Below are 25,127 nucleotides of genomic sequence, written 5' to 3'. Positions count from 1 at the left end.
TAAAAACAAACACAAGAACCAGAAATGTGTGACAACAAAGCGCAAATTAACAAACACCAGAGGAACAAAGCACAACGAAAAGAATAAACATCATAAACAACCAAAGAACCAGAACTGTTGAAGAACAGATGAAAGCTTGAACAAATCAACAAGCACCAGAACCAGAACTGTGTTAATAGAACAAAAAAAGCTCAGACAAAAGAATGTAAGAAACAGACCATGTGATAAGAACAAAACACAAAGAAGATAACAAACATAAGAAACAAACAAAGAACCAGAATTGTTAAAAGAACAACAACAAAAAACAAACACAAAAACAGAACAAACCACAAACATAAGAACCATAACTGTTAAAAAAACAACTAAAAGCTCAAAAAAATAAATAAATAAACATAAGAAACAGAATGTGTGACAAGAACAAAGCACAAAAAGAATAAACATAATAAACAACCAAAAAAACAGAACTATTAAAAGAACAGATGAAAGCTTGAACAAAAAACAAACACAAGAACCAGAAATGTGTGACAAGAACAAAGCACAAATAAATTAACAAACAATTATTTTTGTTAATCTGTTTGTGCTTAGTTCTTGTCAGAATTGTGTTAAAAGAACAAGTAAAAGCTCAAACAAAAGAATAAACATAAGAAACCGAATGTGTGACAAGAACAAATCACAATTATGGAAGTCTGCTTCCGCCATTGAATAAACATTTTATTTCACAATTCTGACCTTCCCCGCAATTGCGAATTTACATCTTGTGAGACATAAGCTCAAAATGGCAAGATATAAACTCACAATTCTTACTTTTTCTCTCAAAACTGCAGTTTATATCATGCGACTGCAATAAAAAAAAACTGTGAATCGAAATTCTGACTTTATAACTTTTAATTGTGATTTTATATCTCGCAATTCTGACTTTATAACTCGTAACTGTGAGTTTATATAAAAAAAGTCACAATTGTGACATATAAACTTGGATTTCGGAGAACATTTCAGTCTTTTTTTCCCTCAAAATTGGACTTTATAACTCCCAATTGCAAGTTCATATCTCCCAATTGTGAGAAAAAATGCGATAAAAAAGAATAAAAAGTCGCAATAACCTTTTTTTTACTCAGTGGCGGAAATGGGCCTACATAATCAACGAAAAGAACAAAGATAAGAACTAAAAAAAAAAACATATGTAAGAACCAAATCTTTTAAAAGAACAAATTTTTATTGTACAGTAGCTCAAAAAAACCCCCAAAAAACTCACAATTCTGACTTTTTCTCTCAAAATTTCAGTTTATATCACGCAATTTCAAGAAAAAAACCTCTCAATTGTGAGACATAAACTCGCATTTGCAAGAAAAAGTCTGAATCGAAATTCTGACTTTATAACTTGAAATTGTGATTTTATATCTCGCAATTCTGACTTTATAACTCGTAATTGTGAGTTTATATAAAAAAGTCACAATTGTGACATATAAACATGGATTTTGGAAAACATTTTAGTCTTTTTTTTTCCCTCAAAATTGGACTTTATAACTCCCAATAGCAAGTTCATATCTCCCAATTGTAAAAAAAATAAAATAAAAAAAGACAGAATTTTGAGATAAAAAGTCACAATAACCTTTTTTTTTTTACTCAGTGGCGGAAACGGGCCTACATAATCAACAAAAAGAACAAAGATAAGAACTGAAAAAAAAAAACATATGTAAGAACCAAATCTTTTAAAAGAACAAATTTTTATTGCACAGTAGCTCAGACAACAGATACATACCAGCCCAGAACAAATAAGAACCTAATAACTAAAAATGCATGAAAGAGCTATCAAAAGCTCACCAAACAAACACAAGAACCAAAAACGTGCAAAGGAAACAAACATATGAGAATGTACACAATGCAAGACAGCAACCCATCACACACACAAAAACAAACACACACACACAAAAGAAAATGCATGAAAGAACAAAAGGAAAAGAATATGCTTCACATGCAACCTCATTTGTAATTCGCTTTGGATAAAGGCGTCTGCTAAATGAAGAAATGTAAATGTAGAGAGAAGGGATGAAAGAAAGAGGGCAAGGACTACACAAGATGACTACAGAATCTTCTACAGAAGCTGGGACAAGCTGAGCTTATGTAATTTGCAGGTCAGCCTTGTGCAGTGCCGTTCCACTGATTAGACACTCCAGTGTGTGTGTGTGTGTGTGCGCGTATGTGTGTTAGATTCAGGCTTCTGGGGCAGACTCGAGGTTCAAGACCTCTGGTGAACGCTCCCAAACATCCATCCACCCACTGTCCTCCTCTGATAAGAAATAAAGCCGAATCCGCAGAGAGAGCCGCCAAATGAACACCGCTAATCAGCTAATGCACACATGAAGAACAGGTACAAATGCAGAACTACTTTAAGAATGTGCATAAATGTGTGTGCGGTTGTGCGTGCATGCCGAGGGACTCTGACTCATAGGCCAGCACAACGTCATCTCAAATGCTCACAATTCAATATAGTTTCTCAGAATTAGAGCTGTCATTCAGCTTGTTAGCAGCAGTGATGTAAGGCAGAGCCGCGGGTTATTTGAGCATAAAAAACAGAGCCGCTGCTGAAGATGATCTTGGGGTTTTGAGCTTGTAAAATCGTTACAGTCTGCTTTCAAAAAAATCTTAATGCTTGTAGTAGCACACGCAATCTGCCAAAAATCTGTGTTAAAATGTAAGTGTGTACGTGTGTTTGTTCAGCAGGTTTACTCAGGCGCTCCAGTGGCAGCACTGAAGGTCAAGGACACCCTCTCACTGTCTGATGTGTGCCCTCAATTACCCACAAGCCATCTGTGCACTCTCTCCCCCTCTTTCTCTCTCTCACCTTCAAAGTGAATGTGGTGAAGATCTAGTATCATTTGACGGGGAGGCACTGGTTGATGGTGAGAAGGACAATTCCTATTTTAGGGGTGGACCGATACCAGTGTAGTCGATTCCTGACCCTCGAGTTGGGTTTTTTGTGAATCAAAAAAAACAACACAACCACTAGAGTCTGGTTCCCAGTAGAATGACTTGTTGGTTGACTGAGCTGGTTGCTTTTAGTAAATCAAAAGCATACTGCACAACCAGTGTAGTCCGATTCTCAAACAAATGACTCTAATGACTTGAAACCATACAGCGCAACCACTGTATATGAATTTTAAAAAATTTTTAAGTTCAGTCAACTAAAATAAGTTTAGTCAACTTGAAATGTTAAGTTGTACTAAGTAACAACTTAGATATTTGTGTTTGCTAAACTTAACAGATGGGTAAGTAACCCAGCTGCCTTACAATTTTAAGTTGATTCGACTCAAATATCTAAGTTGTCACTTACTATAATTTAACATTAAGTTGAATAAACTTTTTTTTTGAGTTGACTGAATTTAAAATTTTAAGTCAGCCAGGCTACAAATTATTTTAAGTTGACTCAACAAATTGTTTTTTACAGTGTACAGGGAAATAAGAAGAATAACAAGTGCAGAAACAGTAAAACTGTTTGCACTTTAAACCAGTGTGCTCAGATAATACAATAAAATAATATGGTAAGACACACCATTCTGCAATGTACCGCTAAAAATAGCTAGATGTGGATGAGACCAGAAGCCACACCCATAAAATTAACAAATGGTCACGCCCATTCTTACCAGGAAAAAAAAAGGTGAATATTCAGTCTTAGCTTGACCTGTGGTGACGTCACGGCACCCTCATAACTGATCCAATCAGCAGGCATATGAACATCACACAGACACAAGGCAAGAACAACTAATTTCCTACTGACACCAGTGCATTCACCCATGACACACTCCCTTCTGTTTTCCTCGCTTTTTTATTACATATGCTGAATACTTCCTCCAATTCATCATTCCTTCCCACCCACCCAGCACTTTTCTGCCCTCCGGTTGGTTGTTTTGCTTCTCTTTGTTTTTTGCTTTCTTCCTGTTGCACTTATCTGAGACGATGAGATAGTTCAAATCACACAGAAGCTGCTGTAAAGATGAGAAAGCTTTTAAAACTTAAAGGAGCCATATTCTTCTGAAGCATTTTATTTTCCCCTGAGGTCCACTTATAATATTAGTCAAGGTTTCTTGCACCAAGAAAGTTTTTTAAGACCTATTCTATCCTCTCACTGACCCTTGTCAAATTCACTGAAGTCGAATTCAGTGAATTTTCAACAAAATTCATGGGTAGAAAACAGTGATTGACCGATATTGATTTTTTTTATAACCGATACCGATTATTTGCATGTTTATGCGCCCGATAACCGATATGCAGAACCGATATTTATTTACTGTTATAAAATAAATACATGAATGAGTGAAGTAAGTCCATACTTCACTTTAATTTTCCTCCTTAATCAACAATAAAAAGTTTTATTTATAATTTTATTTATAAAATGCATCAGCTGCAACACTAAGCAAAACAAATGTAGAATGTCTAATGTTTTCAAATGAAGAAAATAAATGAAGGACAGGAGTCATAGCTTCATTTTAAATACAGTTTTAGTAGGTTTATAAGATGTTTAATATAAAGAGTGAAGAATAGCTCACTGGATAACGTTAAGTCAATGAATAAAATTCTCTGAAATATTGGAATATAACACAAAACATCGTATTTTATTGCATTTCTGAACTGGTATGTTATATCAGAATCACTAATATTTTGTCGTTCTAGATTCTGACAAAGCGCTGTTACAGAACTCAAACTTAGACTCAAACTGCGATCGCACACGGAGATAATAAATAATTAATTTCCACAGGGTTGTGTATTTTAGATGTGTATTAGCGAAATAATGGTTATATAGTAAATGTTAATATAATTTGGGGTGTTTTAAACAAGTGAATCTTGTTAAAAGTTACATGCGGTGGCTTCTGGAACATTTCCTGGGCATCAACCCGGTGAGTGAACAGCAAAATAAAAGCGACTTCACAAGATTAATGATACACACAACAGAGAGAATTAAATTAAGCGTTTTTATTTCCAACATGCGCTCATTCATGGCTGTATTATTTAATTCAGGCAAAGTTAAGTCTCTATTGGGACAGGACTTGACGGATTATTTTAGCCGACTCCGACTTTACGAGACTAACAATGAGCATATAGACAACAGAGAGAATTAAATTCAGCGCTTTCATTTCCAACACATGCTCAATCATGGCTGTATATTATTTAATTCAGACAAATTTACGTGTTTATTAGGACGGATTATCTTACGTGACTCTGTGAGTTCGTCTATTTCTTAGATCCAAAGCTGCATAAACTAGCTACACATCCGGCATTTATGTAACACATCTAATATGTGCATTAATGGCTGTTATGTTAAATAAAGTTTACTAATTACAGCTAAGCAAGTGTTTTACCTATGCATCCCGTTGTTGTTGTGTCGTCTCACCTCAGACGCACTGAAATGGCGATTCAGCCGGGAATTCTCAAAACACCCACAAGACGACGGCGTTTATCGGTGAATCCGATATTACAAAACCGATAACAGATTATGGTAAAAAGCTTAAATATCTGAAAAAATATAGTTAAATCGATATATCGGTCGATCTTTAGTAAAAAAAAAAGGTCATAGTGTAGCAATGTATGAAGCACAGCTCACACAGAAGTCTCTTTCAAACCAAGGTCAAGGTGGCAAAGCAATATCTGGATGGAGCAATCGTTTGTATGGATTCCTACTTTGCCTGAGAAAACTGTGTGACTGCACCTTTAGAGTTGATTAAACATGCCTTTTTGCTACTGTAACTTCAAAAAAAGTGACCACTTTGATGATTGGCTAACCTATATACATGCAAAATGTGTAACAATCCGCCAAGACACTGAACAGCAGTTCATATGTAATTGTGAACATTCATAAGCTAAATATGCTGGGTGTGACTTGTTTTGCAGCCTAGTTTCAATTTGTCAGTATGTCTACATCTCAAAACAGACAGCAAAATCCAATCATATAATACTGTTTAAACACTTAAAGTTACAATTCTCTTGTAATAAATACATTCTCCTCACTTACACACTCATTAACTACATGCATTCGCTCTTGCACATCAGGCCTACCACTGAAGGCATGTTTATATTCGAGTTTAGCAGTTAGCTTGCACGGGTTGCTGCTTTGAAAAGATGTTTTACCAACGTGGCCTGAATATTATCCAACAATAATGAGCCCCATTTAAAGCGCATTAGCATCTGCTTCTGCCAGAACGCTACGCTTTGATCAAACGAAAACACCAGCGCTGATTATTTCATAACGGAGGAGGAAACTCCCTTTTGAGTCATTCCAGCAAAAGTCACGTCAGAATAAAAAGGCAGTTCAGTGACGACAAACGGTGCTTTGAAAGTTGCTCAGGACCCCATGAAATCACAATAGTTTGGCTTTTAGTTCATGAATGTTAGCTTTGAGGCTTAAAGTATATGCTACTGTACACCTGAAAAAGCACAAACACAAGCACATTTACAGTCTCTAGTCTTGGGCTAAAATATTAAAGGATTAATTCACTTCCAGAATAAACATTTTCTGATAATTTACTCACCCCCATGTCATCCAAGATGTTCATGTCTTTCTTTCTTCAGTTGAAAAGAAATTAAAAGAAGGTTTTTGAGGAAAACATCCTGGATTTTTCTCCATATAGTGGACTCCATATAGGTCCAAATTGCAGTTTCAATGCAGCTTTAAAGGGCTCTACACGATACCAGCCAAGGAATTAGGGTCGTATCTAGTGAAACGATCAGTCATTTTCTACAGAAAAGCAAACTGTATATACTTTTTAACCACAAATGTTCGTCTTGCACTAGCTTGACCTCACCCATTAAGTAGTCACGTTGGAAAGGTCACGCGTGACGATTGTGGAAGTACCGACCTAGTGTTTAAAATGCAAACATGCAAAGAAAGTCACACGCTCTTTACGAAAAAAGATAAAACAACGATGTTGGAAGATTTTGAAGTTGGAGGAGAAAATGACATTGTTCACCCTACCCTACCTTTTTGAACCCAAGTACACAGATGAAGAACTAACCATGCGTGACCTTTCCAACATGCAAGAAATTGCGGACACGCATCGGAGAGCTAGTGCAAGACTAGCATTTGTGGTTAAAAGTATACAAATTTTACCTTTTTTTTTTTTTTTAAATGATCATTTCGCTAAATAAGACCCTTATTCCTTGGCTGGGATTGTGTAGAGCCCTGTGAAGCTGCATCGAAACTGGAATTTGGACGTCAAACCCATTGGCTTCCATTGAAGTCCACTATATGGAGAAAAATCCTAGAATGTTTTCCTCAAAAATGACAAGGGGGTGAGTAAATTATCAGGATTTTTTTTTTTTTTACTGGAAGTGAACTAATCTTTTAATGACTTTGCTTGTATAAAGAGCTCTTTACAAAGTTGTCTAATCAAACACTCTCTAAAACGAAAATGTTCCTCCCTTTAATACCAAGTAGCAACTAGATTTTTACATTTTCTGTAAAATTATGTGGTTGCAGTCCCTACGTCGTTCTGGCCTTTCATTTAACGTAAAGGTGCGGTCACATACATCATTGTTCAACGAATTTTAACAAGCAAAACCCAGTAAATTCAATAGAAATCCATGCAATCAGAAATTCTGTGAGGGCAGAAGATGAAGTTGAAGTTCACTTTGTTAACTAATAGACTGCTGCTTGGTTTGAAAGTGACTTCTGTGTGAACGCTAATTTATGCATTGCTGTTGACAATAAACAATGGACATTTTTAGCCAGCACAATGTGGCTGCATCTTAAAAAAAAAATAGACCCAAAAATGAAAATTCAGTCATGAATTACTCATCCTCATGTCGTTCCAAACCCGTAAGACCTTCGTTTATCTTTAGAACACAAATCAAGAAGTTTTGACGAGATATGAGAGCTTTCTGACCCTGCATAGACAGCAACACAACTACCATGTTCAAGGCCCAGAAAAGTAGTAAGGACATTGTTGAAATAGTCCATGTGACATCAGTGGTTATTAAGCTACATGAATACTATTCTGTGTGTGAAGAATACAAAAATAATGACTTTATTCAACAAGTTCTCTTCAGTGTCAGACTATTTTAATGATGTCCTTACTACCTTTCTGAGCCTTGAACATGTCAGCTGCGTTGCTGTTTATTCAGGGTCAGAAAGCTTTCAGATTTCATTAAAAATATCTTAATTTGTGTTCTAAAGATAAAGGTCTTACAGGTTTGGAACAACATAAGGGTGAGTAACAAATGACAGCATTTTCATTTTTGGGTGAACTATTCCTTTAAGTCTGCTCCCCACCCAAACTTCTCATTTCTGTAAGAATACAGTGAACTTCAACTGTCTGTCAAACCATTTAATGGCCACTCTTGTGCTCACTGAAAGAGACAGAGTGGGTCTGTCGATAGCTGTGGACATACTTTTGGTCTCTTGTGCTTGATGACTCTCTCTCCACGCTTCTGTAACCCTTTCTCTCCTTCCCAGACTCACTTTTTCTCAGTCCTTCTCTCTCTTTCTGTCGTGACCTAGTTAGCAGGAGCTGCAGTTGTCAGTCATACAGCTGTGTCATTCCTCTTTAAATGCTTCAGGCTCTCTGTTCTGACCATCACACACACACACACATCAGTGCCTGTCTTCTAGAACATGCTCTTAATATTCATGTTTCCTCCTGGATGACTTCATAATATACATTTTTATTCAGAGTGTGCATGTGTTTGTCAAAGACTTAAAATGTCTTGGACTACATGTATTTATGTGCATTTCCATTAATGCACATAGACCACAACCACAACCTTTAAACTTTTAAACAAAGATCTCTGATGTCACTTTTGATTAGTTTATTTGATCAAATGTTGATCAATTTATTTGATTTGAGAATTGCATTCTTGCTGAATAAAAACACTAATTTTTAACCTTTCGAACAGTAGTGTACGCAAAATGCACTAATGTAAAACGTCTATTCATAATTAATTCCCTGAGAAGCAAGACACGCAAAGCACAGGAAACGGCATTCACAGGTCCCTCCCTAATCTGAAAGATCTTCAGATGCTTTTTGACTTGCTAAGCAAAGGGTGGGTTACATCCATGCAGAAAGTACTGATCCATATAAATCCCCAAAACACACACATGTATGGAATGGACACACATTAAAGCCTACAGAGACAAACAATGATTAACCTCCAGAATTAGAAACTGCTCTGAGCTCATCACTGTGGGTGTGACCCTCGAGATGTCCCTGTTGCCGTCATTACAGCCCACCCTTGCTAAATGACTGCAGAGCCGCCTCACACGCGCACATCTTCCACTTCATTCCTTTCACCATTGAATGACTTTTAATTAAATCTTAAGACACAATTATTACCATTAATGATACGTCTCATAACGCCCACCACAGGAGCCCTTTTGAGAAACACTGGAGCTGATGACGCCTTGATTTTTCATGCTGTATTTTCAACTTTGTGAGGTTTAAGTTACGCTAATTTATTCTAATGACACTTCTGCACTTCTTTCTTTTGGAAAATCTACAGATTTTGGAAATCTTCTATGGAATCTTCAACTGGCATTGGAACTTCCAGTCATTCTGAGGAACAGAGGTTGGGTTCCCAAAAATATCTTCTCAAGAATGAAGTTAAGAAATTTCTTAAGATGAGATAAAAAGAATGTAAGAATGTTACTAAAGGCTGAAATGCACTATACGATTTTTGCCCCAATTTTTCACCGTCTGGAGTAGTCAATGCTAGTTTGCCCCAAAGTTAGAGCCAGTCTGCCGATTTGAGTTGCCAGATTCACAGTGAATCGCGTAGTGTACGATGGTCACAGGCAGATTTTTTTTTGCTGCAGACTACGATTCCATCCAGTCGGAGGATATCAAACGTTTGATCATTTCAGCCAGTTTTAGAACACATGACAGGTGTTGGAGCAGAATTCATGAAAATCTTCTCAAGAAGGAATTTAAGAAATCCAAACATTTGGAATTTGGAATTTAAGAGTCCAAAAGCTGATAAAAACATCACAATATTCCATAAATAATCCACACAATAGTCCATCAATTAATGTCTTGTGAAGTGAAAAGCTGCATGTTTGTAAGAAACAAATCCATCATTAAGACCTTTTTAAACCATCACTTCTGGCCAAAATGTGAGTCTATAATCCAGAATAATGCTTCCTCCAGTGAAAAAGGCCATTGCATGTTGTCCTCTCACTTCAAAATCCAACATATTAGTATACAACTGTATTGCTCCATTTTCACTTGTAAATGGTATGAAAGCCTGTTTCCACCACTGAATAAAAAAAAAAAAAAAAAAAAAAAAAAAAAAGGTAATTGTGACATCTCACAAATCTGACTTTTTTCTCACAGTTCCGACTTTTTTCTCAGAATTGTGAGATATAAACTCACAATTGTGAGTTATAAAGTTTGCAGCTCTCAGAATTGAAGTCAGAATCGTGAGATATAAACTCGCAGTTCTAACTTTTTTTCTCGGATTCGTGATATAAACTTGCTGTTGTGCGTTATAAAGTCAATATTGTGTGATATAAATAAGTCAGAATTTCAGGAAAAAAAAGTCAGAATTGTTTTATCTTGCAATTCTGACTTTATTTCTTGTAATTGTGAGTTTATATCTTATTATTTTGAGAAAATGTCAGAATTGCGAGAAAAAAGTCAGAACTGTGAGTTTTTATTGTGCAATTCTGACTTCATTTCTCATAATTGTGAGTTTATATCTCACAATTTTGAGAAAATGTCAGAACTGTGAGAAATAAAGTCAGAATTGCAAGATAAAAACTAGCAATTCTTGCTAGTTTTTATCTTGTGAGAACAACGTTTGAATTGCGAGTTATCTTGCAATTCTGATTTTATTTCTCACAATTGCGAGAAAAAAAAAGGTCTGAATTGTGAGATTTAAAAAAACGCAATTACCTTTTTTTATTATTTTTTATTTGGTGGTGGAAACAGGCTTTCATAAAATGCTGCTCGATCTGCATGTTTTAATGATGGATTTGTCATGTCTCTCATTCCGACGGCACCCATTCACTGTAGAGGATACACTGATGAACAAGTGATGTAATGCTAAATTTCTCTAAATCTGTTCAGATGAACAAACAAACACATCTACATTTGGATTGCCTGACAGTGAGCAAAACTTTTACTTTATTCTTAAAAAAATCTGACTTAATTATAGCTTAATATAACGTGAGTGATGTCTCTCACTGAAATATGTAGTAGAAAACCCATGAAAGACGTTATTTAAAACTCTACATTGTTTTATACATATTTTGGACTGGGGGGGTTCCATTAATTCAGTGACGTGAAATAGTTGCACTCGGCGAGCTACTGGCGCTACCTGTTGCTATTTTTACCGCAACTCAACTTGGAAAATAAATTACTGATACAATGAGCACAGCTGAAAGAGCTTACAGTTGGCAAAGGAAATAAGCATAGGTTTAAAACAAACCCCCGTACTATTGATTTTTCCCCACAAGGAGCCTAAATGCCCCGGATACTGGGTGAAATACAATGTCGCATGTTTACATCCTGCCAAGATGGCATCTAGCGTTTCTTGTCTCTGCCATTTGTAAGCTCTTTCAGTAGCTGTGCTTTACTAAAAGCCTCAAAGGCATCAGTGCTGAAGTGGAGAGAACAAAGACGTGAATCTTTAGGAAGTTTTATTCGTCCACAGGCATCTTCCCATTCTTTCTTATCGCTACTTACATCACTTTTCTTGTTGCCCTTCGACTAAAAATTACAACCAAAAGCCGCACAAGGTAGCTTCGCATCAGTATTTTATTTTCTAAAGTGCTTATTCGGAGTTGCTCCACAGTAAAAATAGCAACAGGTAGCGGCAGCGGATCGGAGCGCAATCATTTTTACGTAACCGAAATAATGGCGCCCCCCATAGTCCAAAATATGTATAAAACGATGTGGATTTTTAAAAATACATAAATCTTTCATGGGTTTTCTACTACATTTCAAAAGACATCATTTACATTACATTATGCCATACAAGTCTGAACACTCTGGGTTTCTTTTAAGAACATTTTGTGAATGTGGCCCCAGTCTCCTTGCCAGACTGCATCTTGCCCTTAGCTGTGTCATTGAGTGTACCAGATTTACAACATACGTGCGTGAAGAGATGTGCCGTCGATAAAAGGGCCCAGCACAGAGAGGACACGTCTTCATCTTGAGTGACTCCATTACTCTGACATATTTGTGAGGAAACACTCAAGGGGAAGAGAAGGTGCACGACAGGACAAGTCCCTGAGAACAATCCGCAAGAATCCCTGTGTATTCTGTGGGAAAGTTCTAGGACTTCATTTCCATTTTTAGTGGGACGTTGCCGCATATTTATTTCATCAAATATGCGATTCAAAAGGAATCCCCCTGCTGTATCTCCGCCCCATTTGAATAGAATAAGAGAGCTGAGAAAAAAAAGAAGATTCATCTGTCTCTCTTCCTGTCTCTTTCCTGCGCCGCACTTCCAGCATACATCTGTGAACACAGCTGCAGGCACATTCACAAAATCACTGGCTGCATCCAAATTCCCATACTGAATATGAATCGGGTGCAGTTTAAAAATGTACGATTTAACATGAGGAACAACTTTAGTTGATGAATACAGAAGGTTTGAAACGTTAATCTACTGTTTTTGCATACTGTGTAGAAGTAGTTCACAAGCAAACAGGGTTAAACAACAGTTGTCACTGTATGTTGCTGACCTGTCAAAGAGAAAATGAGAGTTTCAGCATGGGGAAGACTGTGATGTCCTGTGAGATCTGTCTACAGCCATGGGCACATTCACCCAGAAACAGAATGAGAGGCCTGACAGCCAAATATCAGACATGTTTATTTATATCCTCCGCCTGTGTTAAGGCATTGGCTTTGTATCTGCTTTTCCTAAGGCTTGGTTTTGTCATGTCAGTCTCATTCACTGACAATTTTCAGTTGATACAAAGCAGAGTCTTCTGTTATTATTGAATGACAATGAGATAGTGTGAATGAGAATATGAGTGCACGTGTGTGCATATTTGACAAATGCATAAGATAATGAGGACGAATTGATACTGCATACAATTTACATTACCGTTCAAAATTTGAATGTTTTTGAAAGAAGGCTTTTATGCTCACCAAGGCTGCATTTATATGGTCAAAAATACAGTAAAAGCAACAATTCTGTGAAATATTTTTAGTTTATAATAGCTGTTTTTTGTTTTAATATATTTTAAAATAGAATTTATTTCTGCGATGGAAAAGCTGAATTTTTAGCAATTTAAACTCCTGTGTTTAGTGACACATGATCCTTCAGAAATCAATCTACTATTCTGATTTGCTGCTAAAGAAACATTTCTTATTATTATCAAGGTTGAAATTGTGCTACACAATGTGTAAACAGTGATTTTTATATATTTATTTACATATTTATTTATTATTTTTGTCAGGATTCTTTGATAAATAGAAAGAGAAACAGCATTTATTTGACAGATATATATCTATAATTTTTTTTTTTTGTCATGTAAAGTCATACATGTCTTTACTCATTTTTGATCAATTTAATGTGATGCTAAGCATTTAATTTTCTTTAAATACTTTCTTTAAATAACTTATTTCTTTAAAAATACCCCCCAAACCACTGAATAGTAGTGTAAGTGTGGAGGAATGGCATTTACAAAAAATAAATAGATAAAAAAAAAAAATATATAAATAAATAATATATATATATATATATATATATATTTTAAAAAGTAAATAAATGATTTACTTTAAAGCATTTGAAACTATTTAATTCAGGTTTCAAATACTGTTCAGTGTAAATACTACTACTGCTACTACTACTAATAATAATAATTAACAATTCAGTAGTTTTTGCATATTTTTTCTGTAGCATTATATTTTATTTTATTTTATTTATGTTTTGGGGGGGATTCTTTGATAGAAAGACAGATATTTTTTTCTTTTTTTCTTTACTCACTTTTGATCAATTTGATGTGATGCTGCTTAATAAAAATAAGAATTTAATTCTTTATTACTTCAAACTTCTGAATAGTAGTGTAAGTGTGAAGGAGTAGCACTTAAAATTAATCAATCAACAAAAATCATCAAATGTAATAATTAAGAAAATATAAATAATGTAAATAAATTAATTTAGTTTATTTAAAACATTTGAAAATTTAATTCAGGTTTCAAATATTGTAAATGTAAAATGTAATGTAATGTAAATGTAAATGTAAATGTAAAAAAAATATAAAATAATAATAATAATAAAGTAAACATGAAAAATTCAGTAGTTTTTGAAAAATGTATTTTATTTTATTTTATTTTAATTGTTTTGGTCAGGATTCTTTGATAAATAGAAATAGAAACAGAAACAGAATTTATTTGACAGATATATTTTTCTAACCATGTAAAAGTCTTTACTCACTTTTAATTTACCAAAAAACAAAAAAAAATCATCAAATGTAATAAAGCATTTGAAACTATTTAATTTGTTCAATGTAATTGTAGTTCAATGTAGTTTTTGCAAAATATTTTTTTATGTTTTACTTTTTAAAACCTTTTTACATTTTTTTTTTACAATTTATTTTACAGTTTCATGATTTCAAAAAAGAATAAATCACATTATTTGAAAAGTGTTTTTTTTGTTGCATTTTCTGCTAAATGTCTGTTTCATCATTTTAAAAACAAAATGTGACTTGTTCACATTTTTATTTCTCAGTTGTTAAAACTGAAAACTGATTTGTTGCATTTCTCCTCCTCCTTCATATATTTGAGATGCAACAGCATAAGGCAGATCATTATTACAACCATTTTGCAATGACGTTTGCAAAACACCCTCTCAGAATGCCACCTTTAGAAAGACCAATCAATATTTACAATTCTCAAGGAAGAATTCATTAAATTCATAGCGATGGCAGAAGCAACAACAAACAACTACCATATCTGAAGTAATACATTTAAATAAATCAATAATCAGTGTCTGCGTTACTGCCACAATGAAAATAACCGCAATCCCACCCTGTACGCCACCTGTGCACCAGCAGGGGAATTACAAGCAGTCCCTCGTAGAGGTCGTTTTTAAAGGTTACAGGTTGTAATGATTAGGTGGGGGTCTGGAGCCGGAGGGGCGGCAGCGGCCGACCGGCGCGGTGCAGTACCTGTGCGCTGATTACCCTGACGGCAGCTGTGGTGGGCTGCAGGCGGTTGGCGTTGAATGTACGACTCTAACAGCTGTGCCCGCTGTGGGTGGGCAGAAGTCCTGGCGATGAAGAGAGCCAGGCTGTAATTATCACAACATAGGGGCTCAGGGAGAAAGAAGAAGAGAGAGAGAGGAAGAACAAAGAGAGACAGACAAGCTCAGTAGCCAAAGACATGAATGCTAACTATACACCCTGAGTATTCATCACAACTATCTTGAGTCAAGCCCCTCGCTGTGATCAGGGACAGACCGCATATGAATTATTCAAGAAAAAACCCTGAATAAGTAGTAAGGCATCCCATCCCTTCAGTGCTGCTTTTCAAACCAACAAGCTGGGTAACAACAGTTTGATGAAGCTGTTGCCATTATGCCTTTAACCATACAGCTTAACAAAGCCAAAAGTTGCGTTCACACTGACACCAATTCTAATTCGTTCTCAAATCTGATGGTTAACGATGTTTAATCACTCTAGATTACTCTCTGGATGTTTTTCATGTCACTTGTGTGAATGAAAACATCACGTAATGCTGATTGGCTTGCGTGGCAATGCGTCATGCAAATTTCCCACTTGAGTTAAAAATTAAAAAAAAAAAAAATGAGATTGACACAAATAATGCATGTTCGTGGCATGGAGAAATTTTCATTTTTGGGTGAACTATCCCTTTAACAAGTATTATAAACCCTGGATCACAAAACCAGTCATAAGGGTCAGTTTTTCAAAACTGAGATTGATACATAATCTGAAAGCTGATAAGCTTTCCATTGATGTATGGTTTGTTAGTATGGGACAATATTTGGTCGAGATACAACTATTTTAAAACCTGGAATCTGAGGGTGCAAACAAATCTAAATATTGAGAAAACTCCCTTTAAAGTTGTCCAAATAAAGTTCTTAACAATGTATATTACTAACCAAAAATTAAGTATATATTTACAATAGGAATTTTACAAAATATCTTCATGGAACATGATCTTTACTTAATTTCCTAATGATTTTTGCCATAAAAGAAAAATCAATAATTTTGACCCATACAATGTATTTTTGGCTATTTCTACAAATATGTGACCCTGGACCACAAAACCAGTCATAAGGGTCAATTTTTCAAAATTGAGATTACATTATCTGAAACATTATCTGAAAGCTGAATAAATAAGCTTTCCGTTGATGTATGGTATGTTAAGATAGGACAATATTTGGCCGAGATACAACTATTTGAAAATCTGGAATCTGAGCGTGCACAAAAAGTCTAAATATTGAGAAAATCGCCTTTAAAATTGTCCAAATGAAGTTCTTAACAATGCATATTACTAACCAAAAATTACATTTTTATATATTTACAGTAGGTAATTTACAAAATATATTCATAGAACATGATCTTTACTTAATTTCCTAATGATTTTTGCCATAAAATAAAAATCAATAATTTTGACCCATACAATGTATTTTTGGCTATTGCTACAAATATACCCCAGCGACTTAAGACTAGTTTTGTGGTCCAGGGTCACATATATAAAAGACCCAAATTTTCTCTTTAAACAGTTATGTACTTATATATAAAGCATTATTTTCTTTGAGAGTCATTAAAGGAGAAGTCCATTTCCAGAACAACAATTTACAGATAATGTACTCACCCCCTCGTCATCCAAGATGTTCATGTCTTTCTTTCTTCAGTCATAAAGAAATTGTTTTTTGAGGAAAACATTTCAGCATTTTTCTCCATATAATGGACTGCTATGGTGCCCCAAGTTTGAACGTCTAAAATGCAGTTTAAATGCGGCTGTAAACGATCCCAGCCAAGGAAGAAGGTCTTCTCTAGCAAAACTATCAGCTATTTTCATAAAAATAATACAATTTATATACTTTTTAATGTCAAACGCTCATCTTATCTTGCTCTGCCCAACCTCATTTTTGTTCCGGTTCGTGACAGTTAAGGTATGTCGAAAAATTCCCATCTCATGATCTCCCTCAACTTCAAAATCGTCCTATATCACTGTTTTACCTTTTTGGGTGTTTGATCTTCTTTGCATGTTCACTTTGCAAAGACTGGGTTGGAATTTCTGCAGCGATGTAGGATGATTTTGAAATGATTTTTGAAGTTGATGGAGAAAATACGATTGGAGTTTTTCGACATACCCTAACTGTCTTGAGTCAGAATACACAGAGTTCAAGACGGACAGAGCAAGACAAGACGAGCGTTTGAGATTAAAAAGTATTTAAATTGTATTTTCTTAATGAAAATAACCAATCGTTTTGCTAGATGAAACCCTTCTTACTCGGCTGGGATCGTTTCCAACCATTATTATGGAGAAAGTCCATTATATGGAGAAAAACGCTGAAATGTTTTCCTCAAAAAACATAATTTCTTTACGACTGAAGAAAGAAAGACATGAACATCTTGGATGACAAGGGGGTGAGTACATTATCTGTAAATTGTTGTTCTGGAAGTGGACTTCTCCTTTAAGTGTGTGGCAATAAGTGCAATAGAGACTGTTAAAAGCTTTATATTTAAGACAGTATGTGGCCTTCAAAACAGCTGTAGGGATGAAGGCATTTGAAAAATCCCTGTTCTTTTGATCCTAGCTTGTATGGGAATAACAGACAAATAAATCCAACGCTTCTTATAAATCTGTTCACGTTTATAGACTAATTCAATTCGTTTCCACTGGGTTTTATGGCTTTGTGGCTCTCATAACACTCCTGATGTTAGCTTCTGCAGTGCCAAATGGTCAGCAAGGGCAACTGTATTGAAACGCAGATGGCTGCTTGAGTAAAAACTCTACCCGGTTGAATCTCCCGTTGTTACTTAAGCATTCCAAGCAAACTGTTTGTGACATCATCATCTATTTATGGCACCGAAGTGAGGCAGTCAGAAGTTAAAAGGTATCCATTAACGGCCAGCTGCGTGCACAAAACATCAGCTCCCATTCTACGTCTCTGAATCAGTAATTCTATGCTATTCATAGACCGGACATGGCTGATTGGGTTAGAAGCACTTTGAGACTGATCAAATGTGTAACGTCATGGCCTCTATCGATTACATCACCACTCATTTATACAACAAATCCCTAATTAGCCTAAATAGAGGGCTTTCAAGTTAATGAGCGAGCTTAAAACATTAGCCATGTTATTACTATGTTATAAATAGGTAATAACCTATTAATAGACTATGAATAGTAAAACAGTGGGACATGCTGCAGTATAAAGACATTCATTTGGTTTGCAATGGTGAAAGGTCTCATGACATCAAGACTTCCTACTCTGCCAAGAAGGTCAGATTTCCCAACACATCTAAGTAGCTAAATGGAAGTTAAATGTGATCATAATACAATATTAGACATTATTCACTGTTCACATGGTCAGTATGTCCGGTTAGACATCCTAAATGCTTCATTAAGCCTTAAATATTAAATCTAAATCACTGCTAAACCTATGAGTCACGCTTGGTAAAGGTGTCGCACAGGCTGCTGATGTCATTGAGGGCTTAGAGCCAATCAGTTGACGGTAACTGCAGAATTTCTCCTTATATGGCTTACAAATCAACTTTCAAGTAAATGCTTTTTTAGAATGGCATGACCTACCCAATTTCCACCCAGTAGACTTCTAGATCAGTTTACAAGATTGTAAACCGTGAGAACTGATCTCTGATGCTTCCAGATGCAATGGACTAATGGACCAATTTGCTCACATACAGGGATGTAAAGCACTTGAGGAGTAGTACTTCATTATAACAGGGTACTTAAAGGGATAGTTCAACTAAAACTTAAAACTCTTTTATTTACTTTATATGAACTTGGTCACCATCCACTTTCATTCTACAGAAAAGAGAAGTCAAGACAGCTCATTTGTGTTCCTCACAAGAAAGCATATTTCAGTAAAAAGTTTATATACACCTTGCAGAATCTGCAAAAAGTTAATTATTTTACCAAAATAGCAAGGATCATACAAAATGCATGTAAATTTTTTGTTTAGTATTGACCTGAATAAGATATTTCAACATACAAGACTTTACATATAGTCCACGTGAGAAAATAAAAGTTGAATTTAAAAAAAGACTTTGAATTTACATAAAAAATGACTGAATTTTTTTTTGTTTTTTTGTTTAGTGATACGCATGAGTCCATTGTTGGTCCTGAACAGTTAAACTGCCCGCTGTTCTTCAGAAAAATCCTTCAGGTCCCACAAATTCTTTGGTTTTTTAGCATTTTTGTGTATTTGCACCCTTTCCAACAATGACTGTATGATTTTGAGATCCATCTTTTCACACTGAGGACAACTGAGGGACACATATGCAACTACTACAGAAGGTTCAAACGCTCACCGATGCTCCAGAGGAAAAAAAAAAAAAAAAAAAAAAAAAAAAAACGATGCATTAAGAGCCGGGGGTGAAAACTTTTGAACAGAATGAAGATGTGTACATTTTTCTTAGTTTGCCTAAACATTAGATATTATTAATTTAGTACTGCCCGTCAGAAGCTACAAAATATACTTGCATGTTTCCCAGAAGACAAAATAAGTACCTGAGCTTCAATTTCGAGAATTTTAACTTAATGCATTGCGTTTTCTTCTTGAGCGTCAGTGAGTGTTTGAACCTTCTGTAACAGTTGCATATGAGTCCCTCAGTTGTCAAAATCATACAGTCATTACAGTTTAACTGTTCAGGACAAACAAGGGACTCATGAACAACTATCACTAAACAAAAAACACAGCTGTGGATCATTCAGGTAACAACACAGTATTAAGAATCAAGTGTTTGTAAACTTTTGAATGGTCATTTTTATAAATTCAGCTTTTATTTTTCTTGTGGACTATATATAAATGTCTTTTACGTGAAATATCTTATTCAGGTCAGTACTTAATAAATAATAACATGCATTTTGTGTGATCCCTATAATTTACATTTTGCAGATTCTGCAAGGTGTAAGTAAACTTTTGACCTCAACTGTATATAGGTTTGGAACGACGTGAATTCACATTTTTTGGGTACAGTATTCCTTTATTAGGTATAAACTCTCTATAGCATCTACACCCACGTCCATGTAGCAGCTTTGCCTTGACATCCAACGATACACGCCATGTTTTTGTCGCTAGTATGAATGCATGATAAAAACAATCTCTCAGGAGAAGAGTGAACAGAGAGGGCTGTGAAGCGCAGCGGACGATATCTGCAGGGCTTTCTTTCTCTCCAGGCTGTCAATCATAACTTGATGAATGCCCGTGGGATGTGGCCAAGCACTTCCCGGCATGCCTTGCACTCATTCATATGAGTGGCCAACTGATAAGAGAATGAAGTAGGGAATGGAGATGTCGGTGTCTATTTTGGTCCTTGCCCAAGTTTCTATTTTAATAAGCGCTGTCAATATGCGCACACTGAAAGACAGAGAGCTTCTTGCTGCATTAAATAAAAGAGTGGATGACAAATAAAAAGGAACATAAGTGATTTTTTTTTTTTTTTTTTCCAGGAAAATAAGTGTTTCAGTGGTGAGAATCATTATGTAGGAGGATTAATGTGAGAAAGAACCCACTGAACTTGACTGCTTAATTAGATACATTTTTAATTTAAGATATGTGTAGGAACACAACACTGAAAAGAATTGTATTTCTTATTTATGCACGAATATGCAGTATACATGTGTTGGGATTGTATTAAAATTTCTATTAATGAGGTTAAACTATTCTCAGGGCAAAGATAATTTTCATAACTGTCAGTTTGAGGCAACCTGTGATATAGACTACTGTTCAAAAGTTTAGGGACAGACAGATTCATTTACTTATTTAATCTTATTCAATAAGGACCTTCTATTCATCATAGAATTTGGGAAAAAATAAATAAATAATAAATAAATAAATAAAATCACAGGTTCCACTAAAATATTGAGTAGCACAACTATTTTTAACATTTACCATAATAATTGCAAAGGGGTGGGAAATTTCCAGAAACTTTCCAAAAATCCCTTTCTCAAATTTACTGAAAATTGTGCACATTTTGGCAACCCTAATATTAATAAACGTTACTTTACTTGTGCACCATCAGCATATTAGAATAAATCAGCTCATCCACCGCAGGAATAAATTACAAATATATTTTAAAATACAGTATATGACGCCAAAAAAAAAAACATTTTTTAAATTATAATAAATTATACAGAAAAAAATTTAAATTATACAGATTTTACTGTGTTTTTTGGGGAGTATGAGAGACTTCTATCAAAAACACAAAATCATATAAAATCTAATCTTCTGAACAGAAGTGTAAATCAATAATAATTAATAAAATGCTGTATATTTTTCACATCCACAACAGAGGTTTATCTTTTATCAATAGCCCTTTTTTCCTCGTTTCCCATTTTTCCACAAGTCAAATGTAAATAACAAATTGCAATTTATGCTGTTCAAAACAAGAATTAGTTTTTATATATATATATATATAATAAAATATAATTAAAATAAATAAATTAAAAATGTAAAAATAATACAATAAAATACAACAAAACAAAATCAAAATAATAAAATTATAAAATAAAATGTTAAAATGAATTTATGCTTTCCAGGATCTGATTTTTAATAAATAAATAATAAAAAAAAAGTAAATAAGTAAATAAATAAAATACAGTTGCCCATATTTTGCCATTCTAAAGTCAAAAGTAGTGTAACTAATTAATTACAATTTATGCTGTCCAAAATAAAATACAATAAAATAAAATAAAATAAATGCTGTATTTTTTCACATCCACAAATAGGAGTTTATCTTTTATCCTTGGCAATAACGATGAAAATGTTGCTTTTTTCTCCGGTTGCCAATATTTTGCTATACTAAGTCAACATAAAGCTTAGATCTCTCTTTTAATATAAATTCTGATTTCTTTTCCCCCGCACGGAAAATCATAGTCTGATGACACAGAAACGCAACAGCATTTCCAACCACCACCATTAATTTGCTCAATGTGTCATTCATGCATTCAAATGTGACATGCCAACATTTACATTGAAATGTATACACTCCATACAAACAGCATTTAAACAAACACAGACTATGATGTTATTGTTTTTCCTCAACCTTTCTGGATTGTTCTCTCTCTCTCACTCTCTTCCTGTAGCATGAAGTGTTCATGTGGCCTACGGGTCGAGTGAAGTAGGGCACAAACAATAACTGACGATCACATCGAATCATGTGCTGTGATGGAGGAAACCAGCTGACTGCAAGAGCCCAGAGGACGGAAAGAGAAAGAGACAGACGCAAGAAGGGAAAGAGAATGAGAGAGATGGAGATAAGAAGAATTTATTCATGTGCTTAGTCGCTTTATCATCTGACTTTCCACAAAGCCCATCAAACCTCCCCGTATCTTAATGGTACATTCCATGACTATGCAATCCAGCGTACCGATTAGACCGTAAGAGACTGAATGATGATAAATGAGGAGGACGTGTTTGATTTATGATGGGGGACTTAGTAAACTGACATGTTGTGTCTCTCTAATGACTCAGTTGCTGATGAATGCTACAGGACCATTACACCATTCCACTACAAAACGCCACTTTTCCAATTTTCCACTTTATCCAATCAATTCTTGATAGATAAAACTAAGTCCTGTCTTGTATTTTCACACAGAATATTCCATTTCAATCAGAAATGTTTCAATGCTGTCAGCATGAAATGACAATTCACCCCATCTATTTTCTAAACGCATGCTATAGATCTTATTGTGAACAATTTATCTATGTATACAGTATACGGTTTCATTTTTAAAAAAATGTTTCATAATGTGGAATCAAAATGTCATAACTAGACCTACTGGTGAAAACAAAAGACATGCACACCTCAAAATCCAATTAACAACCAATGCATACATTCTTAAAAAAATAAAGGTTCTTTTTTGGCATCTATAGTTCCATGAAGAACCATGGAACCTTTCCATTCCACAACTGTTTTTTTTTTTATAGTGGAAGTTGAGAAAGGTTCTTAAATTTATTTAAAAATACCAGAGTTGGGCAAAACAATGTGAACATCTTGGAAATAGTCACTATTTGCTCATTAAAGTGTTTTACCACCATTTGCCTTTAATACAGCTTCCAACCTTCTCAGAATAGACACGTACAACTTTTGAATTTCTCCAGTGGAAGGGTGTCTATCAGAACATCTGCCAAGTGCTTCAGATATGCTGGAGGAGGGAATCTGATTCTCACTCTTCCATCCAAAACTGCCCACAAGGGTTTGTACAATCTTGAAGCGTTAGCCATGTCACATAACATGTTATTACTATTATATATACCTATGTTATAAATAGGTAATAACTTATTTACGTGATTGATCTGGCTTGGGCAGATGTTGAAATTCATTGTGGTGTTCCATCTCTCCAGGTTTTGTGATTATGACACCATCTATTTCACAGTTTGAGATTAATGTTTTAGCAATTGCAGCTCTTTTATGGATGTTGGATTTGTGAAGTTTTCTATGGTTGGTTTTTGTGGAAACTGAGTCTTCAAGATAAATATTAGGGTTTGTTGCCATTTCAGTTCTGTTGTTTTGACTCATTTGTGTTTGCATGTTTGACGGTCAAAGACTAGCATGTCAAAGACTGAGACGGAAGAGAAGAAATTATTAAATCAAGTCATTATTTTTGTTTTCTTTGCACACAGAATCAGTGATATCACATAGACTATTTTAACAGTGTTCTTACTAGCTTTCTGGGCCTTGAACATGCTAGTTGCGTTGCTGTCTATGCAGAGTAAGAAAGCTCTTGGATTTCATCAAAAATATCTTCATTTGTGTTCTGAAGATGAACAAAGGTCTTACGGGTTTGGAATGAAATGAAAATTTTCATTTTTGGGTGACCTATCACTTTAAAACATCAACAAAAATGGGCCGATAAGGTTACAGACACTCATGCTAAACAGAATCACATGAATTACCCTTTTTGGAAGTCTGACAAGTCACCAATTTCACCCATTGCTTTTAATAAACACTGCTGAACACAACTTATACTACACTGATATACAACCTATAGACAAATATAAATATAAAACAATCACAATGTTTTTTATATCCTTCACAACTGATATCAACCTCTATAATAACGGGCGTTCACATTTTGTCCAACCCGTCATTCACACAAACAAAAAAAGGGGTTATTTTAAAAACTGTTCAATGAAAGGTTCTTTGAGGAACCCAAAATGGCTCTTCAATGGAATCAATGTGAAAAAAAACAACTTTTGAAACCTTATTTTTAAAGGGATAGTGAAAATTCTGTCATTATTTTCTCACCCTCATGTCATTTCAAACCTGTAAGACCTTCGTTCATCTTCGGAACACAAATTAAAATATTTTTGATTAAATTTGATAGCTTTCTGACCCTGCATAGACAGCAACGTGACTGACACATTCAAGGCCCAGAAAGATAGTAAAGACACCGTTAAAATAGTTCATGTGACATCAGTGGATCAACCTCAGTTTTACAAAGCTATGAAAATACTTTTTGTGCAAAAAATTGTATTGTGCTGCTGTCTATGCAGGGTTAGAAAGCTCTCGGATTTCATCAAAAACATCTCAATTTGTGCTGGATGAATGAAGGTCTTGCGGGTTTGGAACGACATAAAGGGTGAGTAATTAATGACAGAATTTTCATTTTTGGGTGAACTGTCCCTTTAAGAAAGAAGAACCAAGCCCTACCCTACAATTTTTACAGAAGAAAAAACTTGACGCGACCTCTATTTCACCGTGACTTTAACCTAAGGCAAAAAAACAAACAAAAAACAAACAAACAAACGTGTATTTATCATCTTTATTCACCTAGTAAAAAATAAAAATGCATTCAGCACATGAACTGACATTTCAGCACAAGGCAAATATTAAAACATGCCATCAACATTATGCATTCAGGGCAACACGGTCACTTGCAAAGCGTGAAATCCTTCAAGGAAAACCTGCTCCCACTGACAGTTACAGAGGGATGGTGCAGCATTATGAGTAGCTGGAGGGTAATCTA

The 25,127-nt window shown here is 35.0% G+C and overlaps 1 protein-coding gene and 1 long non-coding RNA gene across 12 annotated transcripts in view; one reads left to right on the top strand and one right to left on the bottom strand.

Annotated features, from left to right (window-relative positions):
- Nucleotides 1-23,623, top strand: part of LOC127163992 (uncharacterized) — a 41,308-nt gene extending 17,685 nt beyond the window's left edge. The window contains exons 2-4 of one of the 2 annotated variants that reach the window (XR_007827573.1): nucleotides 2,719-2,900; nucleotides 9,487-9,552; nucleotides 22,242-23,623. This is a non-coding gene — a long non-coding RNA (uncharacterized LOC127163992). The remainder of the gene's footprint in view (nucleotides 1-2,718; nucleotides 2,901-9,486; nucleotides 9,553-22,241) is intronic. The other variant, XR_007827572.1, reaches the window with a different exon arrangement.
- ppfia2 (PTPRF interacting protein alpha 2) overlaps nucleotides 1-25,127 on the bottom strand; it is a 214,503-nt gene that overhangs the window by 166,018 nt on the left and 23,358 nt on the right. The window lies entirely within an intron of this gene.

Source organism: Labeo rohita, chromosome 4 (assembly GCF_022985175.1).
Source record: "Labeo rohita strain BAU-BD-2019 chromosome 4, IGBB_LRoh.1.0, whole genome shotgun sequence".
NCBI lineage: Eukaryota > Metazoa > Chordata > Actinopteri > Cypriniformes > Cyprinidae > Labeo > Labeo rohita.
This window is presented reverse-complemented; position numbering and strand designations above follow the sequence as displayed.